This window comes from Falco biarmicus, chromosome W (assembly GCF_023638135.1).
Source record: "Falco biarmicus isolate bFalBia1 chromosome W, bFalBia1.pri, whole genome shotgun sequence".
NCBI classification, from domain to species: domain Eukaryota; kingdom Metazoa; phylum Chordata; class Aves; order Falconiformes; family Falconidae; genus Falco; species Falco biarmicus.
The window spans coordinates 4,915,754-4,933,136 of NC_079310.1; the positions used below are offsets into that span (position 1 = coordinate 4,915,754).

The following is a 17,383-nucleotide window of genomic DNA, read 5'->3' on the forward strand; positions in this document are numbered from 1 at the left end:
CCATACACAGTTCAATCACAATACCAATGTGATTGCCATTACCAGTCTCTATAATGTGCTCACCTTCACGATGCTGAGCATCCCCAATCACTAGGAAGGAATACATGGGTTGAAGCCAGCTCAAGCCTGTTGTTCTCTTAGAAATTCTTTTGTTAGTTGTTTAGGCTTTATGCTCTATGTTGGGCTGAGTCATGTATACACTCCCCCCATGTTGGTCTGGCTAACTCGGGGTGAAATATTTATGTCACCAGTTGATCCACCCAACTGTGATATAGTCGGTTGATCCACTCAACTGTTGATAGCTGTTTATCTAAAAAAAGTCCCCTTTGTGTTGATATAAAGCCAGCTTTCTTTGCAACAGCTGTGGTCAGTCACACCCTGCATTATTCCCTGAGCTTCATGGGCACATCACCCTTGCCCATCCCCTTTGAGACTTCTTCCATTATAGGGGTTTATTGGTCAGTCACAATTGTGGAGTGGCTGGAAGACAACGGACATATTATGAGCAATCCAGACCAAGTAACTTTGTTGTAGTAGCAGGCCGAGCAGGCCGAAGCTGTAACAAGCTGCCGGTGTTGTGAAGGACATATGCAAGGCCAAGGAAGACAAAGAAACTGTGTATTCACAGAGACATAAGAGAGTTGGACAGAAAGATGAGAAAAAACAGGATGCCTGCACAAGGGGGGAGCAACGTGTGGGCACCACACCGGGACCAATCATAAGGGAGGTGGAAGCATGTGAACAAGTAGTTTTAACCTATCACCTTTTACATAACAAAGTGTGCGTAGCGTGTGTATTTTTAGCTGGGGGTATAAATTGGCGTGGGTCTATTAATAGTACCTGTAGAGTATAAATTGCTGTGAGTCTATTAATAAAGTGGCACTAACTTGATCACATTGGTCGTATAAGTTGTGTCCGAGCCTTCTGCGTCAACAACAATCACCTGCTTTCTTCAGATATTAAAACAAAAGCAGCATTGTCAGCAAATAAAAGTCCTGGTATCCTTACAGCCAAAAGAATTCCAGCTTTTGAATAAAGAAATAAATGTTCTCTCTATTGTTGAAATTTTAATGTATTAAGTATATATTTTTTCCTGAAAGGAATTTTATCCTATTGCCACAGACATTTTGGTCAGCATATGAATTATTCAATCCCTCAATCCCCAGCTTCTTAAATGGTTTAATTCTATAGGTCTCTGTTGTTTCGCACTGTTCTAGAATATAGGTTAATGAACCGTATGTTCAAAAGCTTTGCTGTACTAAAAATTAACATAATATTTTAAATAAGTTTTTATAATGGTTGGTTTGACTCATTTAAAAACTTGGTTTCAACTGTTGTCATTTCTTTAAGGTGGTTGTAAAGTCTCTGAAATACTTTTATGAAAGTAAGTTTCTTAAGTAATGTAATTTTCCAAAGTGAATGCATGTATCTTCCTCCAAAACAAAAGCAAAAACATTGTCCTGGTTTCATCTGGGATAGAGTTAATTTTCTTCTTAGTAGCTAGTACAGTGATGTGTTTTGGATATGATATAAGAACAATGTTGATAACCGCGCTGATGGTTTTAGTTGTCGCTGGGTAATGTTTATACTAAGTCAAGGACTTTTTGGTTTCTTGGGCCTTGCCAGCCAGAGTGCTGGAGGGGCACAAGAGACTGGGAAGGGACACAGCCAGGACAGCTGACCTGAACCAGCCAAAGAGGTATTCCATACCATGGGACGTCATGCTTGGTATATAAACTTGGAGGGTTAGCTGGGGGGGGATCATTTCTCGTTTCTTGGGGACTGGCTGGGCATCGGTCAGTGGGTGGTGAGCAGTTGTACTGTACATCACTTGTTTTTTTCCTTTTCCCTTCCTTTGGATTTTACCCTTTTTCCCCACCTTTCCATCCTAATTGTTATTGTTATTGTTATTACTGTTGGGTTTATATCTTTATTCTGTTTAAATTATTAAATAGTTCTTATCTCAACCCTCGAGTTTTAAATTCCTTTCTGATTCTCCTCCCCACCCCTCCGGGTGGGGGGGAGTGAGCAAGTGGCTGTGTGAGGTTTGGTTGCCAGTAGTGTTTGGTTGCTGGCCGGGGTTAAATCACGACAACCATCCATATTGGAATTTGAAACAACAAATTAAGAGACATTACTGATAGTGTTTTGAACAATATATTGGTGATATGAGAAAGAAACAATGTAAAAAACAGACAAGATGCTGAAGTCTGATACATTCATGATAAGTACCTAACGAAAACCAAAAACATTATTTGTTTGAGAGGAAATGGCCTCAAGTTACACCAGGGGAGGGTTAGACTGGATATTAGGAAAAATTTCTTTACCGAAAGGGTTGTCAAACATTGGAACAGGCTGCCCAGGGAAGTGGTTGAGTCACCATCCCTGGAGGTGTTTAAAAGACTGTAGACATGGCACTTAGGGACATGGTTTAGAGGTGGACTTGGCAGTGTTAGGTTAACAGTTGGACTCAGTCATCTTAAAGGTCTTTTCCAACCTAAATGATTCTATGATTCCATGATTATCACCTTATGGGCACTCAGCTTTCAGGCAGAAAGAAGAAAAAAACAATCAAACCTTTTCATTCACATTTTGGCTGAGAATTAATTTCATTTTCAGTTGTGAAAGAAGTGGTTTAGGTCAGATCGCTTAAAGAATTACCACCAAAGAGTTTGAGTGAAAGAGGTTTAATATGAATTTGTGGAAATGTGACTGCACAAGATTCAATGGCAAGGTTCACTCTATTATGTATTACATGGAGTAAATGAAGAGAGATAAATCAAGTTGGAATCAAATCAGAATAGAGTTGGAAATAGTTTATAAAGATCAAAGGCATAAGAGGGTAAAGGAGATCCTCCCATTGAGTCACAAGGTTTAGAGCGGACCCCCTTGCTTTCTAAACTCTCACAGATTTTAGGTGTGGCTAGATCCAATCTTAGTCTCAGACTTGGTCACTGGTTTGTATCTAAACGGGGGAGAGAGAGAGAAAAAAAATTGTTCACAATTCAAGATATTCTATAGGATTTTAGCAGCAAAGAAAATCAATAAAATTTGTTTTAAATCACAAAAATTACCTAACTACTTCAAGCGTGCAATATATATTATAACAAAGGTATACTGCTAAAAGTTTGCCTCGAGTTCAGTGAAATACTCACATCTAATGCCTTTGCATTCCTCAGTGGATGAAGTGTTGAGCCTCAAGGAGCAAGGGTATCAGCCCAGGCCCCATTGTTGGCTTTCTGCAACAGTCCCCCTAGTATTGCAAACTTGGAGGTTTTCAAACTCTGAGCAGCATCCTGCTCAGAGGGAGATGCTGGTCACAGCCTGCTGTGGTCCAGGAGAGTTCAAAAGGGTCTCACTTTAGGACTGCTGTTTATAAGGCTGTGAGATGATTGGCTTTAGTCATCAGTAAATTTCCATCCTGGCTGCAACCTGAGTTGGTAACTTTTCAAAATTCCAAGAACAATGGTATCATTCCACTCAGGTTACCACTCAGGCTATGTTCCGGCAGGAGAATTCTGGGATTGTCAGGGTGTCATGTGAAGGGGGGGGGGGGGGGGGGGGAGAGATTTTCTCAACCCCTAGTATTTGATCTGTTTATCAGCGCCCCAGGAAAGCCAAGACCCTTGTGCCCAACCAGTCTGTCAGTGTCCCGTTCCAGGGACCCTTCACTGAACAGTCCTGCTGGATTGGAGGGTGATTTGACTGACTTGTTCAGGGAAACGTGCCAACAGCATCAGGGGGACCCCTAAGCGGGTCTTCCCACTTTATTTGAATATGTTACCTGCAGACAGTGACTACTAGCGCCCCCTAAGGACTAACACTAACAGTTTATGGAATAACACCCATATATAAAATATATAAAATCGTATATAAAACCATATAAAATCGTGACAAATTAAGGTTCGTGATTGCTGGTGATAGGGACTGTCTGAAAAAACAAGCTTGAAGTGATATACAACCAAACTATATACAGCCAAAACTATAATTACTAATAACAGCTAGTGTGAGTTAGTTATTAGCGCGCATAAGATAAAGTTCTTACCCAATAGGTGTCCCTATGGGGGAGAAGACAGGTTCAGCCTGTCGACTGATCCCAGAAGTTACGATGGAGTCTTCCTTAACTTCTCCCCTCATCCATTCACTTTTTATACTTTTCTTTACTCTCAGGTGGAGCTTGAGTGACTCTAGTCATACACACTTTCATTATTGATTGGTGTAAAATTCTCTCGCTTCTTGTTTAAAACATAGCCAATAAGAAATATAACGCACATGCTTGGTGAGGGGTGGTCGTGCCTTGGAGGTGGGTAACTTTGGGATGGAGGTGTGGATTAGTATTACAATGAGATTATAATGACCAAGGTTCATCTAAGGAAAATGATTTTGCCACAGTTGTTGGCTCAGCAACAGTCATCTTCTCTTATATCTCCTATTGACAGCTGCTATGCGGTTTGTCAGCTGTATGGTACCATCAAGTTCCCAGTCCTGCAAGAAGTACAGCAGAGCCTTGTCGTGGTGTCTCCACTCTGCTCCACCCTCCACTGCTCCTCTAGAATAGCAGGTTGTGTTGCCTAGGGAACCATGATGGAGTAGATTCTGTGCATGCCAACCATCTTGAAAGTGGCAACTGTATTTCACCCTGAAAAGGTTTATATAATACTACAACTTCTGTTAGGTCCCAGTTTTCTCTAATTCCCCCCTCCAAGCGATTTTTCCACACAGGGAACAACTGATTGTCTCCATTCTCATTCCCTGCTTTGACCAGTCAACTGGAGTTCCAGTATGGACAGTGCTGTTCTCTGCCTTAGCTGAGCAAGAGTTACTGGTATGGTCAAGGGGTGCTTAACCGCCCAACTCATTACTCAAGGTTCCAAGGCCTACTCAGCAGCTCCTGGGGTCATAGAACAGCCCAGAAAAAGGGGGAAAAGTTTGCCACCACATTTTCTCTATATTTTTGGGTAGGAAAATGCAGATTCTCCTTGGCCTTCCTTTTGTTGCTAATGTATTTTGTATTGTCTTTTACGGCAGTCGCCAGATTAAGTTCTAGTTGGGCTTTAGCCCTTCTAATTTTCTCCTTGCATAACCTCACGACATCCTTGCAGTCCTGAGTTGCCTGCCCCTTCTTCCAAAGGTGGTAAACTCTCCTTTTTTTCCTGAGTTCCAGCCAAATCTCTGTTCAGCCAGGCCAGTCTTTTTCCCCACTGGCTCGTCTTTCAGCACATGGGGACGGCCTGATACTGCTCCTTTAAGATTTCCTTCTAGAAGAACGTCCAGCCTTCCTGGACTCCTTTGCCCTAAGTACTCACCAGAGGAATGCCAGGAAACTGAAAATATTGAAAAAGTTTGCAGATTTGGGGCCTTATCCAACATCTAAGGAACACACATCCACTCACTCAACCCATCCCTGACCCAAGGAGGACAGGTAAGGGAATAGGAAGAGCAAAAGCAAGAAAACTCTGGGTCCAGATAAAGACAGTTTAATAAGTAAAGGAAAGAAGAAAATGAAAGAAAAAACAAGTGATGCAAAGACAATCACTTCACAACTTACCACAAATAGATTGATGCCTAGCCAGTTTCTGAGCAATGGCTACCTCCCCCAAAACCTTCTCTTATTTTTTATTGCTGAGCATGACATCATATGGCATGGAATATTCCTTTTGCCAATTCAGGTTAGCTGTCCAGGTTGTGTCCCCTCCCAGCCTTCATGCCCACCCCCAGCCTACTTACTGTGGGGGCAAAGTGGGAAAAAGAGGAAGTCTTGATGCTGTGCAAGCATTGTTCAGCAATAGCCAAAATGCTGGTGTGTTATCAACACTGGTTTAGCCACAGATCCAAAACACAGTGACATGTGGGCTGCTACAATGAAAATTAACTCCATCCCAGCCACACCCAGTACACCTTGGAAAAGTGTTTCAGTGTTAATTACCTTAACTTAAATTAAAAATTTCGATTTAAATTTAATTTAAAGCAGTTATTTTCATTCTGACATTCTTGAGTTTAAAGTCCATTGATCTTGTGGTATCTTTATTTATCACAATGAAGTATTCTCCATTAAGCTGACTTAGGCAAACTTAAGTACTTCAGGAAGGAGCATAGTCTAATACAGCTTTTTTGTAAGCTTTGAAGCTGTTTTCTTGTCTGAACACCTTCTTATGCATTTTTTTTTTTTAATTCTAAGGGGGGGAAAAACATTTATTCTGTCTTTAACTCCTGAGAATTTGAGGTATTTTCCTATGGTGCCTGAGAAATGGACTAGTGGAAGTGCCTCACCTAACCTCTGCTGCTTCAGTCTCATTCCAAAATGGAGATGGATTTTTTGTGTGTAACAGCTGATCTCAATACTTGGTGGGCTGAAGTAGCAGCCACAGGAAACCCCTGCAGTCCTGCTGAGGGGGTGGCAGATGCCTTGGCTGCTCAGCCTTGCTCACCCTGAGGGGGGCAGCCATGACATAAACCCTAGGCCAACATCTCTAGCTGATTGACTGTGGCTCAGATGTTGGCTCCTGGCTAACACAACTCTTCAAGTATGAGGTGATTTGACAGCTACTGTAGCCACCTTGCTCTGTTATACCCACATGATAACTCTCTTCTTTCAAGCCTTTACTTCCTTCATGAGCAAACCACATTTTCATGTTAATCTCAATCTCTTGTTCTTGCAGGGTGCTGAAGAAAATTCCAAGTCTGGTACCACATCCTGGTCAGTAATGACCCCATAATCCTCCCTAGCATGATGGAGTGTAATTGCATATGTGGGAATCCAAAAAGGAGAAAGCAGGTAAATCACTTCCTCTTTCCAACACATTTGGCTGTGTAATTGTGTTGCTCAGAGCAGTCTTTCGCTCAGCAGCCACTACTTTCTTTTGCCACTCTGGGAACATGTAGACTCCAGCAGTAGGAAAAGTTACATGATTTTTTTTTTTTTCTGAGCATGACCTACCTTAAACAAACAGCTTTCTCGTTAATCACTTCAAAACAACTTGAGTTAGATATCAAGAGGAAGAAAAGAGTGTTCTGCCTCCAGCTGGGGAATGCCTTCCTCATGGAGGCAAGTGTCCTCTGTGCAGCTGCATGCCAAGCCTTCCTAAATATGCCCTAATGCCACTCGTAACCGCATAGGAAGACCAAGAAATGCATACGTGTTTATTAGGGGGCTCTGATTTTAGACAGAAACAAAAAAAACCCCACACCACACTAAACAGTAACATGTGGCCAAGGCCAGGCTCTCCGCCACACTGCGCCGGTCATAGGCGCCCCTCAGGCTGCCGCGCCCCACCCCTGCCCCCTCACGCAGGAGCTGCAGCGGGCACCAGGAGCGACACCGGCCCCAGCGCCCGTTCGCTGCTGCGACGGGTGGACGGGCCAGCGAGCGCCTGCTGCTCCCAGCCCCAGCAGTATCCGGTGCGGCAAGGAAGCTGCTTTGGTTCCGCCACCCCCTCCAAGCGGCCCTTCCAGCCGCCATGGCCCGGCGGCGCTGTCCCCTCCCGGCTGTTGCTCCTCCTCCTCCCCGCTCTGTCCCAGGGCGCAGGAGTGACATCACGCCCAGGGTTTCCATCCGACTAAGAGAGGAGGAGGTTGAGCGGAGTAGCAGCGTGATGGCGGTGATCGGGAGGACTTAAGAAACAGCGGCGGAGCAACACGGCACCTACTTCTTAGGCTTTTCCCCTTCCCGGTTTGGGGTCCTATTGTTACAGCCGGTAGGGGCTGCAGGCGAGCCTGCCGCGTGGGGCTGTAAGGAACCGGCGGCCCAGGCCCTGTGGGGGCTGCAGGAGAGCCTCCGATCCTAGGTTGCAGCACAGACCTCTTCGTGGGGTGAGGCGCCGTCTCGGACCAGGGCAGCTCTAGGGAGGCCGGGCCGGGCGCACACGCGCAGGTAGGCAGAGGCCCGCCATGGCTCCTTTCCTTTTCCCTGGTCTGGAGTTGTGTGGTGGCTGTCGCTTTTGAAGATGGATGGGGAGGCGACTGGCGTTGAGAAGAAGAGGTTGGATGCCCGGTGCGAGGCTGGGGCTCCTGGGCCTGCTCGCTGTTTTCCAAAGAGGGAGGCAAGGAGGGAACTGTGAGAGCTGAGGCGGGCAGCCGGGGTTGAGCCTCTTTAGCTGTCTCCTGCGGGGGGAGCTTGTGACGAACGGGCTGGGAGGCAGGAGTGCGGCCTTCGCTCTTCTCTGGCCATGGCGGGGCGCTGGGAGAAGCGAGCACGGAGGACAGCGGCTGCATTAGCAATACTGCCAGGGGAGCCTTGACCAGGAGCGGCGCCTGTGCGGGTTGCGCCACCAGCAGAGGGCCATCTCCGGGGGCGGGAGGTGAACCCGTGGGAGGTAAGGAGGCAGCCCTCGCGTGGGCTCTCCCCAGGAGCACCTTAGGAGCGGTCGATCACGGGAGGCCGCGAGAGCGCGGTGCGGGTGGTCGGGGAGGATCGTCGCCGGAGCAGGGAGTGGACGACAAGGAGATAGTTTCGTGGCCGCTAAAGATGTTTCCTGGGGCCCGGGGAGTGCCGGTCCTAGAGGTGGCAGGGTGTTCGCACCCTGGACGCGGGAGGGCAGACTGCGCGGAGCTTGGCCTCGTTGGGCAACAGAGGCCGATCCGCGAGGAACCACCAAGCTGCCTAGCTCGCCGCCGCGGGGGCCCCAGCCTCGCTTTGCGGCCTCTTTGGGGTTACAGGGTTCTTTCCTATCACTTTTCTTCCGTCATCGCCTTTGTTTGCTGGCTGGAGTGGCCCTGGTGTCTGAGATAGTGCCTGAGGGCAGGGCTTTTTCCATCCCGGAACGAGGCGACCTCTGCCTCCATCATGAGCTGTAGGTCGGGCTGTATTAGAGGAGAGCACCTTGAGGCAGGCAACCTGCAGGCGAGCCCCTAATCTCTTTTACACCACTAAATCTGTGAGAGGCGCTGCTCTTTAGCTGATTATCAGTGAGTTCATACTTGCACTCCATTTAAAGTGAGCCTAAACTTCCTAGGTGCATCTCACACGGTAGAGATCTGATTGAAAATGTTGATGTATACGAAATAATGATTACTCCGATCTTACTAGCCTGATGTAGTTGAGTCAATTTTTTAAAATGGGGCAGTCTTTATTTTCCTGCTTCTACCCCCAACTGGATGTAAGCATTATGTCTGTGTCTGGAAATGCTTCTGATATGTTTTTGTGCATGAAATAATTTTGCTAATTAGATCTTAGGGCTTTAATATCCGTAGTTTATATTCATGTGTTTGGGGAGGCTGTTTTCCTTTAAAATAAAGTTAGATCTGGTTGTTCTTAAGTACTATGGCATACCAAAAGCTATTTTTCAGTTAAAAAGATGATGTCAAATGTGGTAGATACTCCCTTTCAGTGTTGTAACAGGACAAGTTATTTTCAGTATCTTTCAGTTGCAACCATCAAATATTTCAAGTTATATCACCATTTTCCTTTACTACTTTAGATAATTTGGGAAAAATCTTCAATACCTGCAGAGAACAGTTGAGTAAACAAGTCACCTGGAAAAGAGTACCAAGAAGTAGATTCTTGACATCTGCCTTCTAACCTGAGTGGACTTCTATTTATCTTTTAAACTTAATATTTACAATGAATGGGCACAGTGATGAAGACGTTGTAAGAAACAGTAGTGGAGAGTCAAGGTAAGCACTTTCAGTCCTTGGCTATGTATTTTGTTTATTAGAACTGGTTTACATTTTAACTTTGTGCCAAACCTTCCTGGTGAGCAAGTAGACCATTATTTAGGAGGACCGGTCATGCTTTTTTAAAGATGCTTAATCTGCTCGTTTGAATCAGTTAGCTTCATTTAATAACTGTAACAATCATGTGTATATACCTTACGTAATACAGTTTTAATGCTATTTAAGCTCTATTGGCATCCATTACTCTTTTTTTCCTCAAAAGTTGTCTGAAGTATCAATCTGAAACAGATTAGATTGAAATGTTAAACTCATGTCTATGAAGTGTAGGGCATGCATGCATACATAATATGTGCTATATAAACCCCTAATTAGGCTATCTCTAAAGTTGGAACAGTGGACTACTAATTCTAGTGAGGCTTCCATATTTGTTGAGTTGTCAAAGCAGTATAATGGAAAGCATTAACTTCATGTTTGTTTTCCAAAGTGAAAGTACAGTTTTCCCAGCTGTTTTCTTAATATAATAATCATCATCATCATCATCCACTCCTCTAACGTCACTTGCTGGTGTTCTAGGATATGTAGAGAGTTCACTTGGTTGGAAAAGCTTGGTTAGAACTTCCCTGCTGCAAGATGAGGATAACCGTGGACTTCTAGGGGTGGAATTAAATTTGTATTCTAGAACACTGCTAAGTTCAACAAGTGTCTGCTGCACTAGGAAGTTAATATTTCTAAAACTGGGAATATGATGAATGCTGCAGATTTAAGAAGGCAAGGCAAACTTACAAATAGAAGCGGTTGTGATCATGCTGTCAGTCTACCCATCTCTGTCTGTCTTCACTTTCTGATCACAGCCTGTTTAACCTGTTAGTTAATTCCATCAGTCAGAGGTCATAAAGTAAACTGAGTTCTGTGGGCTTTATGAAAACAGCCAGTTGGGGTAGAGGGGATAGATCTAAATTATTGCCCCAAGTGAAGAAATCCAAGAACAACATAATGGCCAGCTGATCATTCAGCATGTGCTGGCCATTAAGCTTGCATGTAGCATAGTGAGTAATGGGGTGGGAAGAAGGGGGAAGAGAGAAGTGTTTAGGTGATATTAGGTGCAAATCTCTAAGAAACCTATGAGCAGTAGAATTAAAGACACAAAAGTTGTTAAGGTTTATTTTTTTTAATGTCAAGCTTCCATGTTATACCTAGAAATATTCTAGAAAGTCAGTAAACTTTGAATCTTGTGAATAATTTGTAAGCTTTGTTGTTGTTGTTGGATTTCTGCTTCCAGTAAAGATGATATTTGTCTAGTTAGCAAACAAATTTTAGGTTTCTTCTAGTAAGTGGCAAAATATTCCTGATTACTTATATTAAGAAAAAAAAAAAAAGAAAACAAACAGCCAATCCCAAAACAAGCCTTGTCAGCTGAGTAGAGGAACATGAACAAAATAAAACAGTGTGAACAAAGCTAGTCTTCTGAACTTTTAGAGAGTTATAAATAAGATCTCCAACAAATGTTAACTTATCAGGAACAACTCCGATGACTTTATATTTATGAAGTTTTTTACTACTTGAAACAAGCCACATAGCTAAAAATAATGTAGGAATAATACTGCGTATCAAACTATGACCACTTGTAAATACCAGTATATCAAAGTTATTCAAAAGCTGTAGCAATTCTCATAAGACTAAACCAACTAAATATCAAAAAAGCATCCAGACAACTTTATTAAACTAAATATCAGAAAGATGCAAATTACTTAAAACATGATAGTTGCCTGTGAAGTGAGAGTTTGTTCATCTTAAATGTGCTGCTGAGCACATTTTAAAGCTTTAAAAAAAGTTTTTAAATGTTAAACTTTGTTTCCTCTAGGCTTGTATCAGTCATTGACCCTGTAGCCTAATTCAGACAGATCTCAGAAAACCTATTTGTATGCTTGCCATTTGCTATCAAGAAATTCTGTTTTTCTAAATGAAGGGTGAAGGCTTCCAATATTAAATAATTGAGCCCTTTTTCTGTCCAGGCTATTTTCATTATTAAAATAATTATTGTGAAAGGTGTTTGCTTATGGGGTACCTTAGTATGTCTTGCCCCTGTTGTTGTGGTTTGGTTGGTTTGTGGGTGTTGTGTTGTCATCCCCCCTGCCTCCCCCTTTCTTCAAGTTTTCCAGAACTCTAAATGACTTTCACTAGAAGGAAAATTCCTTAAGCTAGCTGTGACTGCAGACAGATATCTAACTGTAACCAGGGAAGTGAAGCTGCATTTAGTCTTCAAATAGTCTGGGAATATGAATTCTACAGAATGGAAATAAAATCAGTAACAGGGTAGCTTGTTACTGGATAGCAGTCTGGTAGCTTGTCTGGATAGTAAGTAATTATAAGTACAAAAACTTTACAGCAGTGCTCTGAGAAACTGACTCTTAAGAAAAACATTTTTGTGTAGTGTTCTTGAAAGCATTCTGTTGCAAACTTGAATAGGACTAAATACATGTTAGCTAGCATTAAGAAAGCGTAATGAGCAAGGAAGGGCAGTTATAGCTGAACTGCAATACAAGCTCTAGGTAGAACAGGGAATGCAGAAATGAAGCATTGGTGCCAATTGAACAGCAATCTGATTTCCTGTCTCTTTGCTCTTCCTATGTTTCTTGTAGAACAAGACATGGAGCACTTGAGCAGACCTTACTTCTCTGTAGGTAAAAAAGGGTGTGCTCTGTCACCCTCAAAGCAAAGTTCTTCCTTGTATTCAGAAGGAACTTCCTGTGTTTCAGTTTGTGCCTGTTGCCCCTTGTCTTGTCGCTGGTCACCACTGAAAAGAGTCTGGCCCCATCCTCTTGTTACTCGCCCTTAAGATATTTATATGCATTGATAAGATCCCCTCTCAGTCTTCTCTTCTCCAGGCTAAACAGGCCCAGCTCTCTCAGCCTTTCCTCATAAGGGAGATGTTTCAGTCCCCTAATCCTCTTTGTAGCCCTCCACTGGACACTCTTCAGTAGTCCCCTGTCCCTCTTGAAGTGGGGAGCCCAGAACTGGACACAGTACTCCAGATGCGGCCTCACCAGGGCAGAGCAGAGGGGGGGGATCACCTCCCTCGACCTGCTGGCCATGCTCCTCCTGATGTGTCCCAGTATCCCATTGGCCTTCTTGGCCACAAGGGCACACTGCTGGCCCATGGACAACTTGCTGTCCACCAGGACTCCCAGGTCCTTTTCCGCAGAGCTGCCTTCCAGCAGGCAGGTCAACCCCTAGCCTGTACTGGTGCATGGGGTTATTCCTCCCTAGGTGCAGGACCTTACATTTGCCTTTGTTGAACTTCATCAGATCCCTCTCCGTCCAGCTCTCTAGCCTGTCCAGGTCTCGCTGAATGGCAGTGCAGCCTTCGGGTGCATCAGCCACTCCTCCCAGTTCTGCCATTCAGAAAGTTCTCAGTCTACCTCGCTTGTCCACTCATCTAACACACACTTCCTGAGCTTACCTATGAGGATGTTATGGGGGACAGTGTCAAAAGCCTTGCTGAGGTCAAGGTAGACAACATCCACTGCTCTCCCCTCATCTAGCCAGCCAATCATTCCATCATAGAAGGCTATGAGGTTGGTCAGTGTATTGGGTCTGGCTGAGCCCCATAGCAGCCCTCATAGTGCTGTGCTTGGTAGCTAGAAATGTGATGATAACACACCAGTGTTTTGGCTACTGCTGAGCAGTGCTCCCACAGCATCAAGGCTGTCTCTCCAACCTCCCTTCCCCCACCCTCACCAGTAGGCTGGGGGTGGGCAAGATCTTGGGAGGGCACATAGCCAGGACAGCTGGCCCAAAGTGACCAAAGGGATATTCCATACCATATGACCTCTGCTCAGATAGAAAAGCTAAGAGAAAGGAGGAGGAAGGTGGGCATTTGTTATTTACAACATTTGTCTTCTGGAGCAACTGCTACATATACTGAAGCCCTACTTCCTGGGAAGTGGCTGAACATCACCTGCTAGTGGGAAGTAGAGAATAACATCTTTTGTTTTCTTTCGCTTCTGCATCCATGACTTTTGCTATTGCTTCATTAAACTGCCTTTATCTTGACCCACAAGTTTGGTTTTTTTATTTTATTCTCTCCTCCCCTGTTCTGCTGAGGAGGGGAATGATAGAGCAGCTTGGTGGGCACCTGGCATCCAGCCAAGGTCAACCCACCACAGTCAGGTATGATTTCCCCTTGGTGAATCCATGTTGACTACTCCTGATAACCTTTTCCTCCACATGCTTAAAGATGACCTCCAGGATGAGCTGTTCCATCACCTTTCCAGGTGTTGAATCTATTTGCTATACTGAGATTGTCAAACACCACAAAAGGTGTGAAGCTCTACAATAACTGTAATGGAATGCTAACTTAGATTAGACTTTGATTATAGACTTTTTCATGTCAAAACTATTAATTACACATTGCAGAGTCTGTCTGCTTCCTCCCAGGGTGAGACCCACAGCTATGTGACATTGAAGCTGGTAGAATGTGGTGGGTTGACCTTGGTGTGCCAGCCAACCAGCAAAGGCTTTGGTCCCCACTTCTCTTGTTGCTTTTTCAATTTTCATGACCTCAGATTTAACAATTTTACTTAAAATATGACATACAACATCCCTTTTCAAGCATCACCTGAATCAACTCCTTCCCTAACCTGTAAATTCCCTCGTTAAATAACAGATCCCCAGGATTAATGCAACCTTAATGAGGCACAGTTATAATAAGAAAGCTCATGTATTTTTTACGTCAAGCTTTGCTGCCCCAGCCTCCAGGAAACAGTTGCTTGAATGTGTTATGTATCAGTAGGATTTTATGCTGTTATGTAATTCAAAGAAATTATTCAATGTAGAGTTGTTCTTTTGGTTAAATATACATCATAAATATACAGGACAGCACATTATAGAACAGCTAATGTTACAGTGAGGGCCTTACATTTTGCACTGCTTAACTTCTTGCTACTGTATGTAATTACCTGACTTTGCTTTCATTTAGCTAGTATTCAAGTTTTAACTTCTACCTCTACAAAGGCAAGGAAAAGTTCTAACATACACAATTTCCAGGTATGATATTTATTTGTAACTGACCCCTAGACTAGGGATTGATGCAATGACTTTAAGTGGAGGCCCAACTGACTTCAGTGGAGTGGCAGAGATAGCTGCCAGTGGTTAATTAAATTAACAATATGTATCTGGAATTGTTACCGAAATCTCAGAATGAAAAACTTATCGACACCAATGTGATGTAGATAAGCAGACACTTCTTTATTGACGGCTGGGTGCGTGAGTGAGTACTCTCACGATCAACACACACCAAGCTTCAAAATCATACACCTCATATAAAACTTATTCATACATATTCATTAAGTATTCATGCATAAGCATAGTATTTTCCAAAAATCATTAACATACTCTTGCTTCATATGTTAATTAGCTTATCAGTCCTTTGCGCTTGTGCAAATTCTTCCCAAGAATTGTGGGCAGGGGTCTTTGGGAGGAGGGCCGTAGGTCTTCCTCATGGTGTACTTTTCACCTTTTGTCTGGAATGTGATGGTCTTGCAAGTTTGCAGTGTTCTTATCGGTCTGAGCTAATTTATGTCCTTGTCGACCATCTGTGTCTTCTGCTTGTTTCTTTTAGTCGCTCCCTCTAGATAACTTATAAACAGGCCCCTTGTTAGAGAAAGTTAAAGAAAGAGAAACAGACTCCTTCTTTCATCAGTTATTTCATTAATTATTTCTTTCAAACTATGGTTACATGACCTAATTACTATACCTACATTCTTTGAGTAAATATAAGCTCTTAGCCTTGGTACAGGGCTGTACAGAGGATTTCATAGCAGCTTTTGTTGTGCAACTACTAGTTTCATTAGAATATATTTCTTATTCCTCTATATTTCTATTAAAATGATTTTAGCAAATCTGTAACAGAATTATAGGTTTAACTCTAGATTCCTTTACACTTATGAATTGAAACAATGCAGTTATATACATGCATTTTTATGTCTGACTGGAGAACACATATAATACTTGACTACATTACATAACCCCACACAGTTTTAATAAGTGGAAAAGCATGCCCATTTTTACGTTGTAAAAAACTCTGTCTTTGGTTAATAAGCAAGTTTGTTTTATTAGTGCCAAATATCTATTCATACTGATTATTTAAGCACCTTTGTCTTTTTTAATTTATAAAATATGGGCTACAAAAACACTCCTATTTTACTTCAGATAAAAATACAAACGATCATTTATAATTTCTAGTCTTTTCAGAATTTGAATAAATGTTGATTTTCCAACAACAACAAAAGATCTTGGCTATTATTTTGTGTTGCTTCTGCTTTATGTTTTATTTAAGAAATCCTTTGCCAGTAACATTCTTAAATAATGTGATTCTGGGAATGTATACCATGTCATATTTTGTTAACATGAAAGAGGAAATATCCCAGTCCTCAGATCACACTTTAAAAAATATGACCAGTCTATATAGGAGAACAATGTCTGTACCCATTACAAAGCTTTCATTGCCTATGAAAACTGAGTAAAAATTAACTTCACATCATGAAACTGCAAAAGCAAATTAAAGAAATTCAGTCACTCATATCAACTCTGGCTGTATCTGCTAAATATTTTCTAACTGTTCTTAAAAAGAAAACCAGAAGGCAATGAATAGAAACAATAATAGTCAGTAGCATGCGTTGCATGTTATTTGAATGGGAAGTAATTTATCGCTTATGAAATAAAAGCTGTTTATTCTTGTGATTCACTGTTTGTAACAGTTTTTACAATTTATCTGTTTAAAAAGTAAGAAACTGTACCACTATGAGCATATGAATACTGCACACATCAAATTGGCTGTACAATAACAGAAGGACATTTGCTATTGGTGTATGCACACAGACAAAGCAGCCATTTTGAAAAAAAGAAAAAAAGAAATGTTATGGGTGTTTAACCCCTTGTGTGTCTCTGGTTTCACACTACTGCTTTGATTGGGGTAGCCTGGGAGTGTGACCTGAAATTCTTTAAAAATAAGCATACAGGTTAAATACTGAAACAAAGATTATATGTATTATATTTTTATTCAGCCAGTAGCAATAGAGACAATATAAGAAACAGGTTCAGAATAAGACATTTTGAATGTATTTGCATGTGTGTCCGGGGTTGGGGGAGGGGGGTAAGTTTTCCAATGTGAAGATTATACAGAAATGAAACATTGCCTACATAGTTTTATTTCATGACAACAACATAGTGGGCCTTGGGTCAGATGTGTGAAGCTATTTCTCAAAGAAGCTGCATATATAATTGAGACCCTATGAAGGGGTCTCAGTTGAAGTTGCCAGGTTACATTCATTTCAAAAGCAGAGCCATTTGTTATCAAATTTAAATTAACTCTCTCAGCACTGAACTCACAGTTTAAAGCACAGCTTTTCAAACATTATTTACTGTCTAAGGAAGGAAAAATTGTGCCTGTTAACTGACAACATTATTTCACAAAAGACAGAAATCTTACCCATATTTATTCCTGCAGAGCAATAATCTAGAAAGATTAATTTCTGAAGGATATCTTGATGCCCTATTCTCTCTTAGGAACCACAGTGTTCTTTTTCTTCTCTTGTTATTTTCTTTCCCTTTAAAAAAAAAGAAATCACAATTTCAGCTTTAATTTGGAAATAAATTAATAATTCAATATTTGCTGCTGGTTTTCTGCAAGCATGCCACAGCTGCTTTCACCAAATATTTTGGGTTTATGAGATTGCATACAAATTAGAGACTCATAAGATATTTATATTTT

General features: G+C 42.3%; 1 long non-coding RNA gene across 2 annotated transcripts; it reads left to right on the top strand.

The window, feature by feature from the left end:
• The first annotated feature begins 7,132 nt into the window (after nt 1–7,132).
• LOC130142159 (uncharacterized) lies at nt 7,133–17,095 on the top strand. Of its 2 annotated transcripts, none has more exons than XR_008819311.1 (3): nt 7,133–7,870; nt 9,417–10,760; nt 11,001–11,613. It is a non-coding gene; the product is annotated as an uncharacterized LOC130142159 (long non-coding RNA). The 2 variants fall into 2 exon arrangements; XR_008819312.1 differs by lacking the exon at nt 11,001–11,613 and adding an exon at nt 12,252–17,095 and having other exon boundaries at nt 7,158–7,870; nt 9,417–9,612.
• The last annotated feature ends 288 nt before the right edge of the window (nt 17,096–17,383 follow it).